We start from the raw sequence: 22,039 nt of genomic DNA, 5'->3' as shown, positions 1-22,039 counted from the left end.
TCTATTACTGAACAGACGCACGGCAACTTGGAATCTATTTGTTTTATATAAAAAAGAATTAAAATATACAGAAAAAAGTTTTAATGATGACGTCATCTATATGTCTGTCCTCCAATAGATCATAAGTGAGAACCAGTCGGAGTGCATGCATAACTGAGCTTATTATATAAAAGTAAATATCTAATATACTTTTTTTTAATTAGCTGACTGTCTATTTGCGAAACTTTATTCCTTTGACTGTCGTCACCTAACCTGTTTGTAAATGCATTATTTTGGGCAGATAAATGATTTTCTAGTCTGCGTTTTATGCCTTCTTTAGGCTCTCCATAATTAGTAAAGTTTATATGCTAAGATTAGCCAAATTTAAAATAAATTAGAACCAAATTTTGTTGAACAATGGCTAACTCAATTAGCCAACCCATAATTTTTTTTGGGAAAGGATAGACTAATTGTACCATCTTTGTGTTTTCGAAACACATTAGTTTTCTTAAGTATGCGAATAAGAGTCCTCCTCTTTCCTCTACATTTCGTATTAATGCGAGGGGAGAATCTGATTCCATTGCTCACTAAAAATGGCGAGTCAAACTTTCTTTGTAAATCGGACACAACAAAGCCTAATTTTCCGCTGTCCAACCGGTGGAAACCTTTAGTTCCTGATCCGTTGCACCCTGCCATCTCGCCGCCGGTAAAGAGAACATCAACAGAAGCAAGGGCGCAGGATACATATCAGTTCCCTTCGCTACAATTGTAGTTACTTTGGTTCGCTGCTCATCCGTTGGACCGTGGCTGCGTGACACTAATGGACGACGTCCTGGTCAACAGGCTGCAGAGGTGATCTTGTTGGAGCCATTTTGTCAGGAAACACGGGCGACGGGCTTTCTTGGTAGATTTTACGCAGTGTACGCAGATGAGACGCTAAGACTCAGTAGGTTCTTTACTGAATGGGGCTGTTTCCTTGTACGTCTTGACCAGGGGGCTGCTATCGAAACTCACCAGAGATGCGACTGCTTCGGAATCCAATGTTGGGAAGTCCGAATCATCATCAAATAACGGCAAAGAAGCAGGCTCCGGCTCATGCTGATGGAGACACTTAAGTGCTGTCAACTGCTTAGCTATTTCAGTTCAATATCTGCTTTCGGAGCTCGGTAGTCACGTCGTAGCGGTCGTTTTGTACTGATACATCAGCCGTAGACGTTGGACTCGTACTAATGTGGCACTGAACGCTCGCCTTGCTAGTCTCTACGCACCTTTTCCAAAGACGAGATTTTGTCATGGAGGTTGGCAGCAGTTTCTTGTCAGTTCTTTTGAGGCCAGGAACACGTCCTGGAAGTAAAAAAACTTGGTCTTCGGCGACGTTCATGATGAACTTTACCACCCGTTTAATAGTTTCAGCACTGAAAGCGGAGCTAGGTAGACGTCAAGACTTTTTGCCGTGAGTAGGAAGCGATAGTCCGCTAACCCGATTATGTTTAACGCGACTGTAGAATCTGGTCTTGTGGAGACGATGCATAAAAAGAAAAGTTTTCAGGCAGATTCGGTGGCTGTGAAGAAGGAAAGGCATCCTTGTTCGCTGCCTCATTTTCTCTGCTCTTCCCACGTTGCTGACCCGGTCACAGGTTATGGCCAAGTGGATCATTCCCAAAGTTAAGTACCAGATCGAGTTCAGTCGGGGAAAGTTCCACAAGGTTGTTTCGGCAATCGAAGATGACTTCAATTTTGTTAGTAGAGCTGCATGGATCTCCTTTATCTCCAAGTGCACATCCACATGTTTTGGCCGCAAATGCCTGCACTTTCTATCGCTCAGATGTATCACAATTTGAAAAGTCAAATTCATCATCGGAGTCAATTTCCTGATTAGTTTCATCGCTGCTGTCAGAACCGTAGTCGTCTAGTTGATCATCTTCCTCTTCTGGTCTGGCGCCGAAAATAATCTTCCGCTATGGATTCTAAATCTTTTCCGCCAGTTATAAAGTATGAGAATTTTTGACTCTGTGAATGCATTTTGAAACTTGATAATGAACGACTTAGAGGCGTTTGCTTGTTCCTTTGCGCGTGTAAACGTGTTGTAGTGTAATGACCTAACTATGGAAACCAAAAGCAATTGAATACACGCACAGGGTCCAGAGGAGTTTGATTCTTTAAGTTTGCTCAGTTTGCGAACTAAAAGAGACGGCTCGTTAGTACCTTCGACCATGTTAAATTTAATTATCCTTGCGTTACAGTTGCGTTGTGCAAGGTATATACCGCAGTGCTAAAGACGAAGAGCTCGTAAGATGCCAAGATCGGCGTACAAATATAGGTTGTCTCGCGGTTGGTGAGTGCGTACGATTTTTATTCACAACGAGTGAATAAAAATCGTGCAAGTGAACTAACCATGAAATAACTTAATTAATATATGCGTACCGGGATTCATAAGCGAACAGAACTCAGAGATAAATATATCTTTATTTTCTTTCAAAGGAAAACAACTGCCTTACTCGAAAGTTGCACTGAAATGGCTTCCTTGTAAAAAACTTTACATTTAAATTATCGAGCAAAAATATCGTTAAAAGGTAGAGCTATTTAGAATAAAATAAGACATCCTGAAAATATGTGAAAAGAGTTCTACGGAAGTTCAAAATTTGAAATACAGAAGTTAAAACCCGAGAATTCATTTTTTGTTGCTTATCAGAACCCGCATGCTTGAATTGACAAACACTAGTAAGAATCCGAATTAAGAAGTTTAAGAGTAAATGTCAATAAAAATCACAGATTATCGAAAAAGTCACGGACACGGTCAAAAATCGATTTGGTTCATTTTTTGCCTGTGGGTAGCCTTATCTAGTAAACAAACGGAAATGGGGTTAGATTTTTTAAATATGCACTTTAACGGGAATAATTTGTTTTAACATTTCCGGGGGTAAATAGCTCAAATTTCACCAAGCGCGATCCTGAAATTATGCACTTTTTGGGCACTTGTCATGCTACCAAAATGTAACGGAAGGACTTTTCTAGTCATAGAAATATTGAGTTGAACTTGTATTATCGAAACAAAGTGATAGTTTTTGTCTAATGTTATTCTTGGAGGAGCTACGTCCCTATTAAAGAGACGACATCTTCGGCCTTTCGAAATTAAGGCAAAGGTGGCCTAGAATAGCTTGGCAAAAATACATGTGGTAGTGTCTCAAAGTTTACAATAACACTACCAAGAAGCCTTGAAAGATAGTTCTTTACGATGTGGGTTTTATTTCTTTGGGACCTTTGACTATCAAAAGATGACCACCAGCCGAATTTTCGGTTAAATTACCATGACGCCATAATGAGTGCATAATAACGAAATTAAACGCGTCGGACACAAATAACTGTTTTGGTCAGTTATATCTTCACTGGCCGTTAAAATGACTAGAAACATATTAAAATGTCTATAACTACACTTGATTTTTATATACGGAGACAGGAGAAACAATTTTCGACTTTTGCTACCCTTTGAGAATCACGCCATAATTCTGCATAATTCTGCATAATTCTACACACAACAGGTTAAACAGTTCAATTGCACTCAAAAGGTTAAATTTGGCGTAAAGCCGTTAGTGTCCGTTTACTTCTCATCCGGTGAACATGGATTCGAGCATTTGCATCCCTCCTGCGCCTCCTGCACTCGCCAGTTTCGTATTTACTTAAAATCGTCCAACACAAAGATAAGGAGGTTTCACAAGCAATGGTGAGCTCGAGTGACTAAAATCCGATATGTAGGACTCTGCTGTCACGCAACGCCTTCATGTAAATAATACACGCACCGCTTTTATAATCAGCAGATCAGTTATTCGTAAAACGTTCAGTGCTCAGTTACTTGGAAGAGCATGTAAACTCCTGGACTAATTGTGTGAGTCGTGCGATGAATGGCTTTTTCCTCTTCTGAGGTGAAATGTCAGAAATATCCAGCCCAAGGTCGATGCACATGTCTCTTAGCCTATCAACTCTTAAAGTTGTGAGTGTACGTTTTTGTACAAGTTCGCAGATGTTTAGATCGAAAGATACAATCGGATGTTGAATAGCCACATCTCCATCACATTTGCACACACTGCAGATAGATGACTCTCAGCTTCGGCGGAAATTTCGTCCTTGTCGACGCTCTCCATGTCCACTTCTGAGATTTCACTAGCTTTTGCTCGGTTGTAACTTCTAATCGCTTCTTTGCTGAAAGATGGCTGAAGAAGCCACTAATCTGCTGCGACGTAAGGACTTCATCAGGTTGAAATCGACGTCCCCCCGCTTGGTCTCATGGTTTTCGAAACTTCTTGTGGATCGCTTTTCCGTCCACTATACTCCCCTTTTTGAAATTGGTCAGTTACGAATTCGGTCTGTTTCCTTGTAAAACGCACCTTTTTCTTAATTGTCTTCAGGGCCCAACCGATTGGAAGAGGCGGCAAGCCGTCTCTCTTTGATTGTGCAGCAACTTGAACGCTTGGTATTCGACTGCGTCCCTCCATCAGCTTGGAAGAATATTCTCTTTTAGCTTTATCGTAGAGAGTTTCCTGTTCGAGCATCATTTGGTGTTTTCCAGTATCTAGGTGTGTCTGGAGGTTTGCAAAGCGACTGCAGGCTTTTACACATCCTTCTTCTGGACACGGGAAAAGCATGTCATCTGGCTTATATTCCCCAATACAGCTTCGATCTTGGTTTTCGCTTTCAGTTAAGAAATTTGCTTTGACAGAGCTTGCCTTAATATGTCGGTGTCTCACAATCTTGAACGTCGGTGCGCCACTTGGACTCTGCGATGGCGAGTCTAGGATTTCCAATTTTTCGGGCTACTTCATGACTCCTTCGAACTTGGCTCATGGCACTACTTTACCGGAACCCACATTGAATGCTCTCCACACTCGTGTGTCACTTTCATCGTACTCAAAATTGTTGAGTAAGCTTATGCCATCCCATTTGATATTAAAGGTGCTTGACGGTTTGGCAGCAACATAACTTGCTTTCTCTCCTGTGGTTTCTTGGCTAGATTCAATGGATGTTTTGAACTGTAGAGCGTTGATGACATCATTGCCTTCGTTTACGTACCTTCCAACGTACCTTCCCTTGATTGTTGCCGCTTTGCGATCACATACCCCCTTTCCACCTTGAGGGTCCGAAAAGTCGTTTCTTACAAAAGCCACTCCCATGGCATCACTGGCCAGCTTAGCTGAGATGATTGAATTTCCGCTGTGATAACAGCCAGCGTTATCTTGTTTGTAATAAGCTATTTCCAGCTATGGAATTTCCTTTTTCAGGGTAGTGAGGCAGTCAAGCGTAATCGAAGCCACAGTCACACTGTCTTGGGCGCAGCTTTAAAATACGTGAACAGGTGTCTGCGATTCAAAGTGCTCAGAACCCTCTGACCGTCTTATGGCAACGCTAATGTGCCATGGCAATCCTCGCTTCGCAAACCAATCTAACTTCGCCTCTCGATATTTTCGGGGCATATATTTCATTGCCCAGTCCTGGACTAACAACACCGATCAGCTGTCGAGTTTGGCCAAAACTGAATGCTTCGCCTCAGCTTGGTGGACTGAACGTAGCTGATGGGCTTTCCAGCAAATGATATCATCCCTTGCCTGTTTGATGGTAAGTTGCTGACGAGAGCGCACTTGAACACTCGTCTTCTATGGTACACAATACTTCCTGTAACTCATAACACTGCTCATATGACTCATTGTGGAGATGGTCGTAGGAGCCCCGAAATTCAGCGGCTCGGGTCACTTAGCGCGTAAATTCGACAATAATCGGGAACCTTAATTTAAGGCCTCCACTATATGTAACTAAAATAAAAAGTAAAATGACAAGCGCGTGATTCAATGTATATTTACAAAGCATTGCATGCGCATATGATCGACATTTCAAAAAGATTACTTAATCTATTCTCAGCGTTGTATACATGTGTGTAAGCGTATTACAGTGAATTGTAAACTGTTGTTTCATCAATTAAGCATAAAGAAGACTTGGAGAGAAAGAAAGAGGTAGCCGTGAATCATAGTAAGAAGTTTACTACATCACTTCTGTGAAGGCAACGCATAATTATAAAATATGCACCCACCTTGAAGTTGCCCTTTAGGTACTGCTTCGAAAAACAAAGTTGCTGCTTAATTTCCCTCGCTCATTGCTGAGTCTTGGCACAGTCAACAAGCTTGTCTACGAGTTTTTCTATAGCATCAACTGCTTCCATTCCTGATGCTGAAAAGTTATCAAGTCCTTGCAGAGACTTGCGAACAGATGAAGAACACACGGCCCAAACTCTCTGTAGAGTTCTCTTACTCATAGGCTCAAGGTTGGTTTCACAGCAGTATTGTTGATACTATTGGACAATACGCTCTGGTATCATTGTTCTGATAACATTGGGTGTTTTTATGATCTCGCCAGTCGACAATTTTGGAAGTTTTTCCCCGAAAGGAACATCTTGAGTAACGTGTGGACTCGTTATGAAAGAAACAAAATGTTCTAATCTTACAAGTTCAATTCTCATTCTCCTTTTCTCCTGGTTTGGAAGAGGAGCACCTCTTCCGTGTATCAGGCTTCGCGAAAATCCCGCTTCTTGCTAAGATAAGTTCAATCTCTGTCTCAGCACCTGAAAATTGTAAAAAACGCTTGTGGCTTCCTCTGCGCCACAAACGCCACCTACAATATCATGTTAAGATTAAGACATTCTTTCTTTTGCTGGAGTTAAAGCAACCGTTGTCTTTATTCCCTTCACCGACGATTATTACGCTTTTGTTTTTTGTTTATTTTCGTTAACCCATCACATTTGTTTTCCGTGGGAAAATTGTATTGTTATTTTCGTTCCATAAGGTTTTCACTGTACGGTTTATATTTGTAAAATTTTGTAAAGTCTATTTCTTTGTTGTATCGTTCTCGTTCATGATGGAAATATATTTGTTTGGATTTTATATGAGGCAGAATGAATTGGTTGTTGATCTCGCTACGTGACAGATTATCATGTGTCACGCAGAGTGACAGGAACCTGTGAAAACTTAAAATCCGGCAAATCGCTAGCGTTACCTGCCGTTTTTTACGGGACCCTTTTTGTGTGAGACGTCAATAAAACCAAAATTAAGATCAAAGTAGACTAAACGTAACTGGGTTGTGACGCGCTGTAGAAAATGATAACAACAAGTAACTTTATTTTACTCATCCCGGCTCAGTGGCTTCAATGAGTTAGCCGGTCGGCCACCTTCACACAAAATTGCAAAGGACAGTATTTCGAAAATATCTTCCAAGCGGAATAACAAGGGCCTATAAAAGATTTCTAAGGTAAGGAACTATTGATGTCAAAGCAAAAATAAAAAGCTAAGTGCGGCTGCGACTCAAACAATGCTTTGCTTGTGTCATTGCAATGTTGATTTTGTTCATTTCAATATGGCGCCATTTACAATTTTAGCGAAGTTTGGTTGGTTGGTACATCAAAACTGCGGAAGATACCAGAAAAATGATACGACGAATTTGAAGACCCACCTTATAAGCCCTCGTGATAGTATTGCTGGAGATTTTGAGAAACTACCACATGCATTTTTGCCACACTACATTAGGCCGGGTTTGGCATGAATTAAATATGGCGAACACGTCCACTGGTAATTAACCCGTGGTTTCGTCAGGAAGGACACGATACAAAAAATATCACTATATCTTGGTAATGGAAGGCCACATGTATATATTTATAGCTAGAGAAGTCCTGCTGTTGCATTTTAGTTCATGCAAGGACGGCCTGAAAACTGCATAATTTAGAGCTCGCAGGCACTCGATTTTCGATCATGCAATTAGTATCGGTTTATTTCCGTTAAAATGAATATTTACAGAAACTAACCTCACTTCACTTTAAGTAGTACCTATAGCTACCTGTAGACAAAAAATGGGACGAAATGATTTTTTTACCATGTCCGCGATTTTTTTTATTTTTCTTTGATTTTTAGAGACATTCACTCTTAATTCTTTTATGACTTTTGCTCTCGTACTGAAAGTGTGGGCGATTGATTTAGAGTGTTTATTGTCACTCTAATATGTCCTCCGCTTATAACAGCACCCGAAAAAAGAGTAAGGGGCTGCTGTGCTGCTTGCTTGCTTGTTGGATAAGCGAGTTCGTCAAACTCGTGCTTTCTTTTCTCCGGAATAGAAGAGGGAGACTTGGGAGCTATTTCTCCCAAACTTAGTCCAGTGAGAGTGTGAGACATGTTCAACTGTTGTTTCTGTGAGACGGTAAAGTAGCTAGTGATACTTTGAACGTTTTTGTGTCCTGACAGTTGCATAATAGAGTGATTTAGGAAGAGGACGGGAACGTCATTTCAGAACGGGAAAGCGCGCGGATAATCTGGACATGACTCTATTTCGACGTTCGGTGTTAGCATTGCCATTCTCCCCATCAAGTTCGGGACGTCATCTCGCTGGTTTTCCCGTCGTGATCAAAACGCCTAGGATTTGCGTTAAGCTTGCACTTATAAGCGAGACAATGTTGTTTGGAATGATTTCAGAGCTCATTTCCAGGATAACCAGGTCCCTTTCTTTGTTTTATTCGGTGAATTTGTGAAAATTTACCATTACATTTATTCTGGATTTCTGAAGGGAAACAAGATCGTTAGTAAGCGATCGAAGATTTTAGGGCTCAGTTACCTTTTGTAATTTAGCGTGGCTTTAAACAACGTGAGGGCTTCTCTTTGATACATTTCTTAAACCATGCATGAAAACTCGAAGAATGGGTGCTCTTAATTTTATCGTGAATTAATTCATCAATAAATTAAACTTACTTCATGTTGAAGTTTATCAAAATGAAACAACACGAAGATTACCTGCTGTATTATTCAGTGTTATTTGTTGTCATTATCGTTTTCACCGTGATTAAAAAGTTTTCTGCGAATCGAAGTCGGCGATAAAAAAATTTATGAATAGATCGGATTTGCTCTTTTTTATGTCTTTATGGCTTTCTAAAGCTATTAATTTGATTCAGTCTTGAACGACTTTATTCGTTAAAAAAAAAGAAATTAAGCAAAAACAAAAGCAAAATAAAACAGTAACGAAGTCTTATTCCTCAGTCTAACCGTTTCGTTGGTGACTAGTTTGAGTGCATTTCATTCGTTCATGGTCAAACGGGAACTCATTGTAAACAACTCCATCGGCACGTCGTTGTTCACTAAAGTTTGAATCATAGTATTTCTGCCGCTGAGGTTTTTAAAGTTTGGCCCGAGTCCGGCTTTCTGTGCCACTGTTTTCATTAAGGTATTAAGCTTATTTACACCGACTGGAGTTTTTTTGAGCCGAGGTTTGCCGAAGCCAGATTTTACATTGCTTACAGCCAGATAAAACGGTGCATCGTCGGTTTTCATTTCCACGAGTCGCTTTTCTGCGTAGACTTTGAAGGCCTTGACTGGACATTTCTCGTTGTTCGGCACAGCAAACATTTTCATTGCAATGGCTCTTACTTTCCGTGGATCGTTTCCTGGACGAGTTTTGGTATCTCTTTCATTGAATTTGAGGTACTCCTGCCCTGTGGAAGTTTTGACAAAGTTTTACGTCTCCCCAGCACATTTCTCTGGTCTCCTTGCAACCTCGTAGCCCGAAATGGATTGTGTCGTTGAACCACACCCTGTTTAAAAGCGCTTCTGCCGTGGAACTTTCCAAGAGATCCTTTTCAAACAGAACTCGAATATCTTCCTCACTTAAAGCAGCAGAAGCATTGGGCTTGGTGCCCATGCCTTTCTGTTTTAGATCCCTTTGCTTTGACTGAAGTGCTTTCCGAGTTTGCTCAAACTGGACGTCTTTCATAAGGCAAAGTCCATAGTTTATTTTTCTTCGAATGGCGCTTAAAGCTGGCGAGAAATTCCGTTAGGGCACTAAGCTCGTATTCCTAGTCTTCTTTTTTGCGAACAGTTATAAAGAACTCGCTGAGAAACTTGTTCAGCGCTTTAGGAGTCATTCGTCCATTTGTCTCGTCTCTCTTTTCAAAACAAGAAATTCATGGAACAGAGAAACATATTCTTTTGTCTTTTTCTTGGTGTTTTCATTTTCCTGTCCGTCTGTGAACTCTTCTATTGATGATTCTAGGCTCTGAAAACGGTTAGTCTGATTTGAAGCCATCTTCCTAAAGAAAAATGCGCCCAAGCTCTAAGAAATGTGCTATTTGTCAGTCAAGAGGAGCGGCGAGTAAGCGACACGGTTTTGTTCACTAGTGAAAACAATGATAATCGTATGACCAATCACCTGGCTTTTCTAGTGCGAAGAGACTATCTTTATCTCGATGAATTTTGGCGTGTAAATCTCAGTATGTATATAATAATGAATAGTACGCGGCTTCGCTCGGAAAGCTTCGTTTTGCGCCGGCCAAGTAGCGGTCATTCATTTCAAAAATGCCAACTTGCATAGAGTGACAAACAGCGACCGCGTCGTTAAGGAGACATGGAGCCGGTAATCTGTCGCTAAATGATTCACAAATATTCAATACAGGGCTAATTAACTGCGTGAAGCGAAAAGATTTATATTTTACGAGGTAAGGATTAACTTTAAAAAGTAATTCATGTGTTCAAACTGAGCTCCTCAGGACCTTGTGAAACACGTCGTAATCACTGAATTCCTTCTGAAAATCTTGAGGGAAAGTGATTTGTCGTGAGTGTTTCCTCTATTATTACAACTTTCGAGTAAGAGAGGTGATCTTCTTCATTTTCGCTTATATTTTGTTAGTAATACACTTGACAAACACAGGTGACAAATTAGGCTGGTTTGTAAAAAGGTAAGCCAGCGTGTCAAGGAAACAAAGGAACTCAGCGTGTTAAAAAGAAAAAAAATCTAGCGTGTTTTAGGCTTTGTGTTGCAAAGTTAAGTTTTAATTAGACGGGCGACCGACTATAGGTTTACCCTCGTGTTTCTCCACAGAGCTCAGTCACGTGCAATAGGGAATACCGCAGACACGTAATAGAGCTTCTTTCCACCATGTTGAACATGGCAGATTTGTCGAATATCTTAGCGAATGGTGTCATCTTTTCTACGCTCAGGCATACAGACCCTCACACTGTTCGCGGTAGACCCACTCTAAAAGATGGCTCGTGTAATGAGCGTATATTTCGAAACGGCTCGTTCTCCGAAATCAAAATAGCAAAATAATCAAATGATTTAGTGAAGGTCTCACTAGAATAAAACCAGACATCAAATGAGTTATCAGTGAACAGAAAATGTGTACAGAGTGACCGAAAAACATTTGTTCAGGGTTCAAAATAACAGCCAGCTGCCGTTTTAAAAGCTTTCTGGAAACGTAAACAAGTAAAGAGTTTCGAAATTTGAAACGTACTACCAGGAGTATTTTTGTTTACAGTATTCAGCTTTTACGTATTCGTTCAAGCGTGAAACATGCAAGTTTGTGTCCATACCGTCAATTTATCGTGTTTATGTTTCTGCACGTAAGTACTACTTTTAATCTAGATTTATTTTCCGCCAAATTCTGTTTAGTGTCGTTTATTTAGCCCTCTCACACGTTCAAATTAAAGTCGGTGCTTGAAAGTACGGATTTCCCATAATTGTAAATGATGAAGCGCGACAGTTTGTCTAGACAAAGTTGAATATTTAACGCTTGAACAAACACCGAAAATTGACCCGTTCTGACTACGCTTTGTTAGAAAGGGACTGAGGTGCTCATCATAGCTTTTAGAGGTTAAAAAGAGCGGGTTTAGTACCTCTTGGGCTGTTCAGCCTCAAAAGGTCCACAGCAGCAGCCTCTGTGATACCTGTCAAGGTATTGCACCAAAAATATGCGACAGTGTGTTGTTGTAGAATTGGTGCCTCTCAGAGGTGGGAAAATTTTACTCCACGCCCACAAACCAGGACCATGATACCTCTGTATTTCTTTTAGAACCACTGCGCACCGTGAATGGTCAACACTTGTAACAGTGCGTCTACCTGTAGCCCGACTTACGATATTAGATCGTCTTGTTTGGTGTTAATACCGTTGTATCACGCGGGATGTTTTTACGCAGTAGCCTTGGACCTACCTCTCTCCTCGTTTTGACCTCTCTTTCTGCCTTAGCAATAAGCCTTTTTAGCTGTGTGGTCACGTAGTTTGGAATGAGAAAACAAGGATTTGAAATGGCTGCTTAAGTATGTGCTGCAGACGACATCTTATGGACGAAATTACTTCTTGTCTTGCCGAAATGTCCATATTTTTAAAGTCTTTGAGGGGTGGCTGGAATAATTAGGGGATAAGAACTGTATACAACATTGAACCAGATAAATTGCTTTGTTCTTAGAGAGAGAATTCTTGCGGTCGTAAATGTAAAGAAAGTTTTATTATGTTTATTATGACTTCCTTGCAACATTTCGCGTCAAACAGCTCTTTACCTCGCATTTGAGTCCTTTATTTTTTCGAACATTCAATCTTGTCAATTTCTCATCGTGAACCGTGAAAAAAGGAAACAAAGCCCTTGGTTGAAATCCAAATAAGATCCACGACCGAAAAAGCACAAAACTTGTTTGAAAATAAGGAATATATAGTCTTGATCGGTACAAAGAGTCGTGGTTTGTCCAACCTTCAATAATTTGCGAGGCTGGAACATGTTTTTCCCTTGGTTTTAATCGTACCCGACCACCGAAACGTACCCGTAATATATACGAAAACAGTGAGATAATACAGCACAAAAAGATGATTTTAACTTTTCTCACCCTACAACGATTACAAGCGCCGATGGCGCGTCTCTCTTTGCTTCCCGAGGCGAAAAGCTAAGCCATAAACGACACTTTACATTGGTTTGCCGTCGTATACCACTTGGGATGTTGAAAGAACGAGAAAAAAGTTTAAGCAATGACGTTCTACAAGAGAATACTTCAGTTTGGAAGGAGAAAAAAAATCCACCTCTGCGCATGTGAAAAAACCTGAATTTCTTGTATTGAAACCTAGACTGGGCTGCGCATCAATCAGTCGTTTGCCAAGGTCTGTGTATTCCAGACATTCTGTAATATTAGTTCAATATTTTTATCTTTCAAACTTCTTTTGGTATCTTTACCTTCCCTAGCCCCCATCTTGCAAAAAATCAATATGGGCTGGCTTATGATGTGGTCTACACTACAAGTCAGTTTGTATCGGAAAGCCCTATGTATTACAACAATGGGTGATCAGAGGCGAGGGAGGGAGTAGTGAGAAATTTTAAAGTGTTCGATTGTTTTCAATGCTTTGAATTAAAAAAAACCTTCAAAGTCATTTTGCTCTACAAAATAGCACGTTTCCTTGTCGCAAACTCAAATATGGAAAATCGAAAAGAAAGCATCGGTTCTTTGATACTTCAGGTTTATTTGCAGGCAGCTTTTGCGGATCCTGACCTTCTTTAATATGTACGATGTAATTAACACCCCCTTTTAATGTTTTTTTGCAAGGACGTTGGACAACAACCAGTTGGAGGAATTACCATCAGACATTTTTAGTAATAACACCTGACTGGGAAACCTGTAAGTTTATACCCTGCTTCATTTATGCAAAAGGTGACTTAAATCCAAATCTACCGAACATAGAATTAATGTTTTATCTCCAAATGATCGAAAAGTCCTTATTCTCGAACGTTAATGTTATTTGTAATGCTGATGTGCAGTACATTTGGATCCAAGTCTCCCATGTTTTGACCACTGCTGAACAGAATGTGCCACCAGCACTTCTCGTCCCCCTAAATGTTCATTTTCGCCATAAAATGACCAGCCCTGTCAAAATTTGGGTTTGAACGAAACATTAAAAAAAATTTGAAAAAATAAGAAAAATAACCCAGAAACTAACATACAGCGTAAAAATGGGTTCGATGTTTTATTAAAAGATTAGATAATTCAGGCATCACTGTTTCCAGTTTACGCCCTCCATAGTAATCATGGTGTGTGCAATGACACGTATTAAGTAAAATACTATACAAAGTTAAATTTTAATTTGGTGTTAATGCCGTTATACCACGCGGGATGTTTTTACGCACAGCACCTTAGGACTTACTTCTCTCCTTGTTTCTGCCTTGGCAATAGACCTTTTTAGCCGTGTGGTCACGTAGTTTCGAATGAGTAAACAAGGATTTGAAATGGCTGCTTAAGTATGTGCCGCAGACGACATTTTATTGACGAAATTACCTTTTGTCTTACCGAAATTTTCATATTCACGGACTTAAGATTGCAATATTATTGAAATAGGCAATAATTGAAGTGGAGTCTTTTTTAAAACAGAAATTGAGATTATTAAAAACAAACTGACGAGCACACGATCTTTAAAGAAAAAAATACATGAAACGGACACAAAAGGGAAGCAAATATGATTTTAAAAAAGTTCCGGGGATTTTCCGATTTAAGCTTATAATGAAGCTATCTTTTGTCGATAATTGTAAAGTTGCTTTTGGTTCGCGTTGTCATCATCTGATCGATAGCCGGTCAAGGCTCTCAAACCACTGAATGACCGGCAGTAGGAAATTTCTCTGAAAATTTAATAAATTGAGAGAGCTTACACGATCCATAATACTCTATATCGATAAAGGACTGCTTTAGGGTTTTTGTTTTTAATGTTTGTTTTGTTTTTGGGCGTTTGTTTGTTTTTAATTGAATTACTTTTCCATTGGCGGCGTCGGAGCGGAAGTTTCTTAATACTTGAACTTGACAGCCCTATTTAAAGAAATTAAACTGGATTACGGTGGAATGTTGACAACCCTTCGGAGACTGGTTCTTTGTGTAGTTACTTTTCATCAGAGGTCATGTTTGATACCCTATCCAATCGACGGAAAAGTATCCCGTCATCAGTTTCTTCCTCACCATTTTCCTGGCCTCCTTCTGGTCTGGGGATGAACAACAAAACTGCTTATAGTTCAGTCAAATTATAAATTGACTAACCTCTATCTTCCTATACAGTGTGTGGTGCTTTCTTTACACACAGCTTTTTTTCTTGAAAGCACCTGCGAAGGATTGGAATAAAGTTAAACAAAGTTTTTTTTTCGAATGTGATTTGCACGAAGGGTTTTGAATTTGGGGACAATTATTCAGAGAATGTCAAAAGATGGTATTCAGTTGCAAGGTCAGGTTCATTGTCTAAACCGTACTCGAGAAAAACATTGATTTATTATGAAGCGAGACTTTATTGCAAAGAAGACCGTTTGCGAGAAAATAGTCAGAAGCTGAAACGAACTACTCTGTGTGGATAGAAAGTCCGGTTACTTGGAATAGACAGAAATAAATAGAAATTGTTTCTCCATAGTTGTGGATTCAAGGCATTTCGCCGAATTATGGCGAAAGCGGGGTTGTGGCCCAAAATCTATCTATAACTTGTGTTAAGAAAAATCAAGCTCAAATCAACGACATAAACCATGCAAATAAATATATTGTGACGGAATAGTGCTTGAGTATTCTAATTTATACAAGAAATAAGGTGTTTATTGTAAAAGAGAATCATTAAAAATTAAATAAACTTATCGGAGACTCTCATGAATAGAATATAATTGGTAATATAAGAAATAATGTTTCAAATTAGCCTCCACTCTCTCTCCCCACCCCCTTCTTTTATCCCTATTGTACACAGGGTTACCAGGGCTGTTCCTTTTTTTTTTTGTCTTGTTTCCCTGCTTATTTGTTGTTTTGTCTTTTCGTTTGTGCAGAGGGATGCCAATGATGTTTTTCCTTTTTTATTGCTTTTTTGAGTTTTTTTTCCTTTTTGCATGTTTTTTTTTCTTTAACGCAGTATGGGAGAAAACTAGACTAAGATAAAAATCATTATAATAGATATCATGTACATTTGAATAAAAAAGTTTGTATTGGGGTTGATATTGTTATTGTTGTTCTTGTATAAAGCTTTAATACTTGGAAAAATTTAGGTCTTTCATCATCTTGAAGCTTTACCTTAATCAGTATCTTGATATGTTTTCTTGTAATAGGACTCTTGACGAAAACAAGCTAAAGAATTTGGCGTCAGGCATTTTTAGAAACAACCCTGATCTGTCATTTCTGTTAGTAGGGGATGTTATTGTATTTATTTACAGCATAATGAGGAAAAAGTGTGAGATAACTAGAAAAACCAAGCAACAATTTTGTACCATGTAACTATGATATGAGTTTGTTCATGTTGGCTCGGATAAAATTTGCACCCATACGAAATTTGTTTAAACTCTGAAAACACAGCATTACAGTAATTAAAATCTTATAGCCTTGTAAATAACATTTTAAGCATTGTTCGAACGGACTGAGTTGCATTTGGATTAGAATTTCAGCGCAAATTGAGACTGCGCGTTTGATGTCTCAAAGACCGTAAATTAGTGTAAATGCATAAGTTAGGAAGTCACGATTAAAACAGAAAAAGAAAGAGCAAAGAAGTAATGGGCTCCTGGGGAATGACATAGTCCTAAAGAAATAGCCCATATGACAATCCCAAAGTTATAAATTTAACAGGGCAAGGTAAACAGGGAAGAGAGGAAACCCAGAGAGGTGAGAAATCCTACTGACTGGACGGAGACTATCCGTTCGTTTAGAGAACACAGTCACTGATTGGAAATGGGGGAACAATAATATCCCACGAGTATCTTGGGCGTGGCCTCCAACCCAGACCACCGGGTCCGGTACTTTCACCACTTGCTGACACGCTACTCTCTTTCACACATGCGCAGTCTAACCTTAATCACAAATATTTTTGGGTGTAATATCTTTCTCCTTTAGTGGTTGCTAGCTTTGAAGTGTTAAAACCCTTAAAAATTATTATTGTTATTATTATGGTTATTATTATTACCATTATCATTATTATTTATCAATGCACTTTACCTGATTTTGTTCTTGAAATTGTAGTTACTTGTCCGGTAACCCGTTGAAGGAATTGCAGTCAGATGTTTTCAGTACAAATATCAAATTGGAGTACCTGTAAGTATAATTTTTTGTTATAAAAGTAGCAATAAAGCAGTACAATGATAATTTGTCTTTATAGTTAATAACTAGCTGACACGTAAATTTTCTGAGTCTTTTTCCTTAGACAAGCCAAGAATTTTTGATGAAAGATTAAAACAATCTAGAAGAAACGCCATTTTAGATGACGTCTCCAGCTCTAAGTATTATTTTTGACATAACTTTTGGCATAATTTGGAAAAACCATCCTAATTTTTTTCTGTTTTTAGTAAAAGTAGTAGTACATGTAAAATCAGCATATATTCAGTCTTTTTGAAGGGAAGCTTAGCAAAGTCGTGACATTTTTTATCGCTGACTGATTCATTCTCTAGTTGGTTCAGGCTAGTTTCAAATTTTTAATGTCTTGATTGCCACAATATTTAGCCGTTCGTCTTCTAGAGGACAGGCAACACCGGAAGTAAAGATTACATTGATCCCATTCTCCGCTTTCACAGACGATAAAGTGGCTTCGAAAAGAAACATGATGCTGACATCAAATTTTTAAATATTAAGTCGCCACTTCTACAGGTAGTCGATGATTTTGTCGGTGTAAATGTGTTTTATCAGAATAAGAAAATAACAAACAAAGAATTAAAACGAAGGTGTCAAGCCTTATCAACAATTTTCTTTGTTTCTCAGTTAAAAAGCATAGTTTAGGTACAAGATGTTAGGGCCTAACTGGCTCCCAGCAGCAAAATTTGCATATGTATCTAATATCACGAATAATATCTTGTTATTGACATAGCAGGCTATCTTGTTAAGGTAAAAACATCTCAAAATATCGCAAGGTAACGTAAAAACAATGGAGGAAAGGAAATCTTAATTTTTTTTTGTTTCCTTACGAATTTGCCTGGGTTCCCTCGTTACTGCCATTGTTTGAAACACTTTCTTTGAATGTGTTTCTATGAATGTGCTCCTTTATTAATCTTCAAAGGGCGTTAGTAATTCATAATATATTCAAAATAAAATCTTTAAATGTCTTCTACTACGAGACACATGATTAAAAGGTCTTATGGCCCAGACGATCACGAAAATTAAGTAACTTAAAAACATAACATTCACTGTGAATTTCAATGGACTTCAAATGAAGGTCATAGTTTCGTAAAAAACTTAATTTATCCCCCCTTAAAAAAATGCTAAACTCACTTGAATTATTTACTTCACGCACTTTGTTTTACCGTTTATTTTTTGAGGAGATAACTCGTCTTACACCGTATTAAGGAAAAAAATTGAGATCAAATCGCAATTATTACAAAAAGATAGTCATTGCCTCAAGTTACACTTAAATTTCAATAAGTGATTTGGTACGGTATTGCTACTCTTTGTACGTTATGCAACACTTATGTATGTGGATTGTATCAATAGGTACTTGTCTGAGATGCGATTGCACAACCTTCCACCCGGAATCTTCGACAGGAACACAAAATTGAGATTCTTGTGAGTAACATTTATTTGTTGTTATTATTTTTTAAACTCAGGATTACCGACCAGTGAGTCGTATACTTTGTTTAAGAACCTAAGATATGTAAAGTTCAAAGGTGAAAAAAAAATCCTGCTCATTTGATCTCATACTCTGCTCTAAAAGAACAAATCACACACAACGGAGTGTCGCGGCCAACCCTCACACTTGCTGATAAAACTCAAATTTAATACCTGTTATCACCTGCGTACCAATTTCGCATGTCCAGAGGAACAAGGAATTTGACAGATTTAATGATACATAAAATATTTTCAAATCTTTCTTGAAGTGCGGCTAAGATGTGCCTCTTTTGCGGCAGAATAGCTCTAAAACCCCTTAAGTGTCTTTGTTTTAAATTGATACTAGTCAAGGTGTTACAGAGAAACCTTGACAAGTTCATCAGATTCCATGTTCCGAGTCACCATCCTAGAATTTATTTATTGTTCAAAGCTGGGTTAAGATACCCCAGGGTAAGTGTGAAATATGATTTCAGATCTGAAAGCTTTGAAAGAAAATTCAGTTTAAATCTTTTTGATGATCAATTCGATGATTGATGTTCTGAAAAAAAACTGGAAATTTTTTCTCAAAAATGCTTTTGAACTGATAAATAAAGAAACCTAGATTGAAAGTTAACCCTGGGTTAGTATTAATTGGCCTTCGAACAACTGAGCCCAGGCGTATCTTAACTCTATTAATCAGTTCATATGATAAATAACGCAGACGCCTGAATGACAACGACATGAAAGAATTAAATGGAAGCACCTTCAACAAAATGGCAATTTTAGAGGAACTGTAAGTGAATATAAAAATAATGTTTTTGAAGGCATTGCTACTCGTAGAAACAAAGTTGCGCAATTTATAATTTCCCACTGCAGGATCTCAATGCATTAAATTCTTTTTTGTGACTCATACTGTGCAACGATACAGAATCAGAAAATAGGAAAGCACTGATAACTTTTCGAAATCAGTCAGATTTTAAAAGTTAGGAAAGGTTTAAATTCTCACTGCACTCAAGCGAGACCTCTTTTGTCAAAGAATTTCTCTGGAAAAGTTTTATCAATATATCTTCTGCTGCAAATCATTGCTCCAAGCTGATAAAAATTGAAGAATTGAAGTAAGGTGAAGATTAATTCTTAACACTGCATCAGCTTGAGAAACCATTATCAGTTTGTTGATGTTGTCCTTCTAAGATTCTGTTACATCATATAATCCGTCCCACTCCTACCTGCGCCATGCTCTCGAGCGTATTATTTTCTAGTTCAGCCCTCCCACTCGTTGAATAACCACGTAGAACTTTATCGTGTGGCATTGCTTCGAATGACATTGCATTTTGTTGTGATGTATGATCAGACACATGTAATTATTTGTTTTATTGTGTTTCGCACGATACAGTTATTAGAAATAACTGTGTTTTGGTTTTTATTCTGCCATTCTTTTATTTTTTTTACATTTTATTTCTTTTTTTCTCTTATCGCTCATACAATAATATATAACCAATAGACTAGTAATTTGTAAACTTCCCAGTAAACCTAAATAGATTTCTCTTCTTCAACGCAGATGGTTGCAAGACAACAACTTCACTGAATTGCCTCCCGAACTATTCCAAGATCTAAAAAGACTGAAGGAACTGTAAGTTACATGCAGACGCTTTTTAGCTATTTAGCTCTGTAACAGCGGTTAAGGGATGATTATTAGCATTTAATGTCACCTCCCTTCCAAACGAAGCCTGCTCGTGTGATTATATTGATAATAATAATCTAGTAACCCTATTATTGCGTCAATAATTATACGAGATTAGAGGAGATATTTCCATTTTCAAATTTTTCTGATATTGCCTTCAGCACTAAAAACGGAAAGAAACCAATTGAACCATCTCAAACTGTATCGTCATTGTTGTTCTGATAAGCAGAATAGAAGATTTTCAGTCATACAGCAACGAAATCGATGCGTGCCATAGATTGTGTCTAATCATTGAATAGTTTTCTGTTGTGAACTACTTAGGTGTCTGTACAAAACACGGGCTCGATGATTTCTTTACTGAGTAATTCACTGGAATAGGAGAGATAATCAGCTTCTACCAGCCTCAGATAGCAGTGCTTAGGGTGCGATCAAATTTCAACTTGTCAAGTGGCTATTCCTTTTCTGTAAAATTAGCGAGCCAGCCATGGCGATTGCACTGCATTAACTGTTCCTTTCTCTTTATTATATTAAGCACATTGCTTCTACACGATTACATTTAGCTCCTTCATTATTCTTAATGGCCAGTGTCTGTATGTCTTTTTTTTAATGAATTTCAAATGACATTGTGAATTAACGCACTTTCTTGTCTTGTCATTCCTATTAGCTATCTGTCTAACAACAAATTGAAGACTCTGCCAGATGGAATTTTTAACAGCCTCTCCAGTCTGAAATATCTGTGAGTACAGTAATCATTCAACAAAAGAAAAAATGTGAAAAGAGGTCAATGAATTTTTCCAAGAGTACATTTCTCAAAGCTGCGTGGCCATATTCAGTTAACAGAAGCATGTAAAGTAAAACTGAATGGTCTGACGTGTATATAAATCGAAATTTGCGAGCGCTCATGTTTTTTTACTGAAACAGCACAGTTCTGGTGACAAAAATGAATAAATTGCCAGATGAAAGTACGCTAAAACAGGTCGTTTATTATGAGGATAGCGAAAGAAAAGAAGACCCACAACCCCTGGATCATTCTCCTCCATAAGGATTAGTAAAAAACTCTATGGATAATTTTTTTCCCCCTGTCATGAAGATTTCATGGTCAATTTTTGTAAAGCTGTTTAAACGAATTTCAGAATGCTACATTACGTTGGTGTGCTTTGGTGAGACAAATTGAGGTACTTAGAGATTTTATTCTATGAATCAATATGGGTAATTTCATGATATATTTGTAACTATCGTTGTTATTACATTTTAGGGATTTGTCAAGTAATGAAATTGGATATCTACCGCCATACATCTTTAAAAATATTACAGCTGCAAGATTTCTGTAAGTGATATTCTCCTTAAGTTGAGATAAATCAAATATTATCTTTGAGAGTTACCTTGCAATTACAACAAGAAGCGAAGAAATCAGCTTCCTAGTTTATGACAATTAACATTTCTTATATACTTTAAGCAGCTAAAAATTTTTTGTCTTGCAATAATTTTTGTGACAGAAGCTTAGAATTTGTTGACTTAGATCTTAGAGCAACCCAAATAATATAATTTTGTAAAAATGGGCAATAGACTACTTACGATTTTTCAATTCAGCTTTAAACACCACAGGGCCCAGTTTTTCAAAGGTCGATTAGCCCTAACCCAGTGTTGATTTTTAATTCAGGTTTCTTTATTTCTTTTCACCATTCTTTTTAGAGCATCCAATGATCAAATTGGAAGCAAAAAGATTTGAACTGAATTTTCTCTTAAAGCTTTCAGACCTGAAATCAAATCTCACACTAACCCTGAGTTATCTTAACCCAGCTTTGAACAACCCGGGCCAGACCTCGAGCAGAGGTTTCTGGTAATAAACTCTAAATTTTCTCTGACCTGAGAGCATTAAAGTTGCATGTAGCTCTAATGTTTTCTTTTTTTCTATGATATTCAAATATCAAACCTGGGAGTTAATGGTACTGCAGTAAACTAAGAAGATAATTAAGACAAAAGTAGATTTAAAGATATCCCTTCGTGTGTGTATTTCAGTCTAACATCTGCACCGCGCTTTTTCAG

The 22,039-nt window shown here is 38.2% G+C and overlaps 1 long non-coding RNA gene and 1 pseudogene across 2 annotated transcripts in view; one reads left to right on the top strand and one right to left on the bottom strand.

Moving 5' to 3' along the window:
• Positions 1–22,039, top strand: part of LOC113669918 (uncharacterized) — a 257,015-nt gene that overhangs the window by 71,987 nt on the left and 162,989 nt on the right. The window lies entirely within an intron of this gene.
• Positions 7,944–10,077, bottom strand: LOC149052285 (uncharacterized; annotated as a pseudogene).

The sequence above is a fragment of the Pocillopora damicornis genome, chromosome 1 (assembly GCF_964200805.1).
Source record: "Pocillopora damicornis chromosome 1, jaPocDami1.2, whole genome shotgun sequence".
Classification (NCBI taxonomy): domain Eukaryota; kingdom Metazoa; phylum Cnidaria; class Anthozoa; order Scleractinia; family Pocilloporidae; genus Pocillopora; species Pocillopora damicornis.
Note: the sequence above shows the minus strand (reverse complement) of the source record. Positions and strands in the feature narration are given on the sequence as shown.